The 3625-nt window shown below is 46.7% G+C and overlaps 1 long non-coding RNA gene across 1 annotated transcript; it reads right to left on the minus strand.

Annotated features, from left to right (window-relative positions):
* Positions 1–268: 268 nt before the first annotated feature.
* On the minus strand, positions 269–3243 carry LOC143442508 (uncharacterized). The gene is made up of 3 exons (XR_013110745.1): positions 2193–3243; positions 1873–2003; positions 269–1073 (listed from the first exon to the last, which is right to left on the minus strand). It is a non-coding gene; the product is annotated as an uncharacterized LOC143442508 (long non-coding RNA).
* Positions 3244–3625: the final 382 nt, after the last annotated feature.

The raw sequence follows: 3625 nt of genomic DNA on the forward strand, positions 1-3625 counted from the left end.
GTTTGTGTTAGAAGCCTGGATTGCTTTATCTCTGGCTCAGATTGCTCAACCACTTCTCTGTGGAGATTTTTATTAGCTCAGTTTCTGTCTCCACAGATTTTTAAGAAGGCATTGCCTATCTCAATACTTCCAGAAATAAATGACCCCCTGGGAAGACTCAGAGATGTACAGATGGGAAACATTCGAAGAAACGGAGAACATCACCCAGTTCTCCCTTCATTTACTTATTTAATAAATATTTTATCAAGTATCAAAGGGCTGGAGAGACAGAAAAGCTACGCTCACAACCAAAAATTATGGAGGATCAAACCGTACAGACTCTATCTTAGAGTCCAGAGTAGGCAGGGATGGGTCCCCTGCCTGCCTCCGAGTTCAGAGTCAGGTGGAAGTCTTGAGATTCATCTCTGACTCTTTCAAAAGTATTGAATCACACATCACACCACCGAGACGCCCTGAGAAACGAAGACAAATGAGGACGGTATTGTAAACAAGTTCATATGGGAGGAAGAAGTCATACATACCGCCGGGATGTGGAAGGGGAGGTAGCATTTTAGGGAACACAGAGAACCAAGGCCATGAGCCTGAGTGCTGGAAAGATGAGCGAGGGAGGGGTGGTAGAGGACAGTGAGATCCCCAGGAGGGATGGGAATGGCCGGATAAACTGGCATCTAAAGGGTTCAGTGGAATGGTCCAGAGACAGCAGAGCGGAGGCACACCTGCTGCTGCTGCCGCCGCCTCTTGTTCTGAATGGCAGGCACCATTAATCAATCACCTCTTGCAGGAGCTGGGTCTTTTTCAGCCCAGTGCTCCAGGCAGCCATGGCGGAGCAATCAGAGTCTGCATACATGATGAACCCAATCTGCCATTTCGGGAATAGTCATTGTCTCTCCTGAGGACAACAGATAAAAATATTCCACTGGCACCAGGTAAGATGAATTACAGAGTGCAAAGAAAAACTGTTCTGGCGTGGGGCTTTCTGAGGTCTGATCTTTGGTTTCTTCACATATGTATCAATTGCAGGATATTCAATCTGGTACAAGCTATTTGATCTCTCTGCTCCTCAGTGCGCAGGCCTTTAAAAAAAATGGGGAAAAATTACTAAGAGTTGAATATATCCAACTCAGCTTTATTAGTTATGTTCACATGACTATAACCAAAATTCCCGACAGAAGCAGTGTAACAGGGTGAAAGACCAGTTCTAGATGTGGCTTCACAGAGTTCAACCTTGTTCCATGTACTTAGGCAGAACATCATGACAGTGGGAGCCTATGGAGGGAGAGGTGGCTCAATCCACGGCAGGAAGAAGAAGACTGGAACAGCAACAGGGAATGGGATAGGACCAGACACAGCACCAGGGGTGTCCTTGCAGCTCGGCTCCACCTCCTAAGTTTCTTGCAGCCTCTCAAAATAAGGCCACCAGCTAGAAGACCAAGGGTTCAAAATACACATCCATGAGGGGCATTTCAAGGTCAAACTGGAAAAGTATGCCTATTTATTTCCGTACACATAAGGTCTTTAACATAATATTGTGTTAATTCTTTTATAATTTCACATGGCATGTTTCGCTCACACACATTCCCTCATTCCTCCTCCTAACCTTTTCCTCTCAGATCTATTTTCTCTTCCCTATTCCCATTTTCTTCCTTTCTCTCGCTCTCTCTTTTCATTTATAGGAAACTATGTGGTAGCAGATGTCCTGGCCCTCTGCCTCTTACAATCTTTCTGTCCCCTCTTCCATCATGTGTAGGGGTCATGTTGTGAATGTATTCATTGGGGATGGGCACTGTCTTAGTTAAGGTTTTACTGCTGTGAACAGACACCATGACCAAGGCAACTCTTATAAAGGACAACATTTAATTGGGGCTGGCTTACAGGTTCAGAGGTTCAGCCCATTATCATCAAGGCAGGAACATGGTGGCATCCAGGCAGGCATGGTGCAGGAGGAGCTGAGAGTTCTACATCTTCATCTGAAGGCTGCTAGCAGAATACTGGCTCCCAGGCAGCTAGAACAAGGGTATTAAAGCCATACTCACAAGGCCACACCTCCCAGCAGTGCCACTGCCTGGGCCAAGCATATACAAAACCATCACAGGCACCCCACATTCAGCTGATCTCTGCATTTTGACCAGCTGTAGTTTTCTGTAACGATCTCTGTCTGCTGCAAAAAGGAGCAGGCTAAGAGCCATACTTACCTGTGGGTATGAGGATCAGTAGTTAATCACGCAGTTCGAATTACACTGGTTTAGGAAGGTGGCCATAGTACGTTCTCCTCTAGGTCTCCTGCCATCACCAGCCATGGGTAGTGGGCTAAGTTTAAAGTGCCAGGCATGTATTCCCTCCCATCGGTTACCCCCAGGATATGCGCCACTGTTGAGCCTTTCAGAATATCGTGCCGTGTCGGCCATTATTGTGGTTCACAGGCTTTACAGCTTCATAGAACTATTGCTTGCTTTTCTCTCTTGGCAGCTTGCATAACTCCGTCTGAAGCCTGGAGAGCTTGTCCTCAGACAGGACCCTTCCAGATCAGATCCAGATGAGTTCTTCTAAGTCCTCTGTCTAACGTGTCAGCACTCAGGACCTGGTTTTCTTCATCTCTCTCCTTTGCAACAGTCAGCCCGTATCCAAGTGGGCAAGGCCGAGCGAATAGACTCAACAGAGGCTCGCAAAGTGTAGGAATGTCACAGCCTTTCTGGGCAGACAGAGCCAGAGCCTGTGACTTCCGTTGACCTCTAGGAGAAATGTGACCTCAAACCACATGAGCCTTCATAGAAACATTCCCGAGTCTATGCTAGCGAAGAAGGAGTGGCTCAGCTGGATTCAGAGCATGGCTCATTTAGAATGGGCTGTCTGCACAAGAAGACAAAGTTGCCAGTTCTAACAGTTGGACTGAATTCTTCCTTCAAGAGCCAAGCAGAAAAGAGTGATGAGGTGTTTGGTCAGTGACCAAAGAAATCCAGTGTTTTCTGGTGATTGCAACCAGACACAGCAGCCTTGGGGATAGTGTCAAATCTACATGCTCCCGGAAGAGAAGAAAGGGAGCGTAAAGTAAAGTCGGGTTTAAAAGCTTGGCCAAGAGAATCTTCAAAACGCCTTTGGCTCAGCAGGTAAAGACTCCTGCTGCTGAGCCTGTCGACCTGAGTTTGATCCCCAAGCTCCATATGGTGAAAGGAAAGAACTACAGGTTGTCCTGGGGCCTGCATAAGCACACTGTGGTACCTGTGCCTATCCCCTATACACACTCACACATGAATACACACACACACACACACACACACACACACACACACACACACACATATGAGAAAGGGAAAATAATAGTTCATTTGCCTGGTGTTTCTTTTGTTGTTTTATTGGAGCTACGTAGCTCAGATCAGCCTCAAACATGTGATCCTACTGGCTCAGCCTTGCAAATACTTGGGATTACAGGTGTGCCTCACCACACCCTGTGATCGTATAAAGTGGGGTTTTGGGCACTGTAAGGATTATATAAAGTGAGGACGTGACCACTCCACGGTATGGCTGATGGGAAGGTTTTTACTGTAGACACAGGAAGAGAACAGCCAGAGGCATCTAAAAGTGTTCAGAGAAGGAAAAGAAAGGTGTAGACTAAACATGGGCAGAGACT

This window comes from Arvicanthis niloticus, chromosome 6 (genome assembly GCF_011762505.2).
Source record: "Arvicanthis niloticus isolate mArvNil1 chromosome 6, mArvNil1.pat.X, whole genome shotgun sequence".
Lineage (NCBI taxonomy): Eukaryota > Metazoa > Chordata > Mammalia > Rodentia > Muridae > Arvicanthis > Arvicanthis niloticus.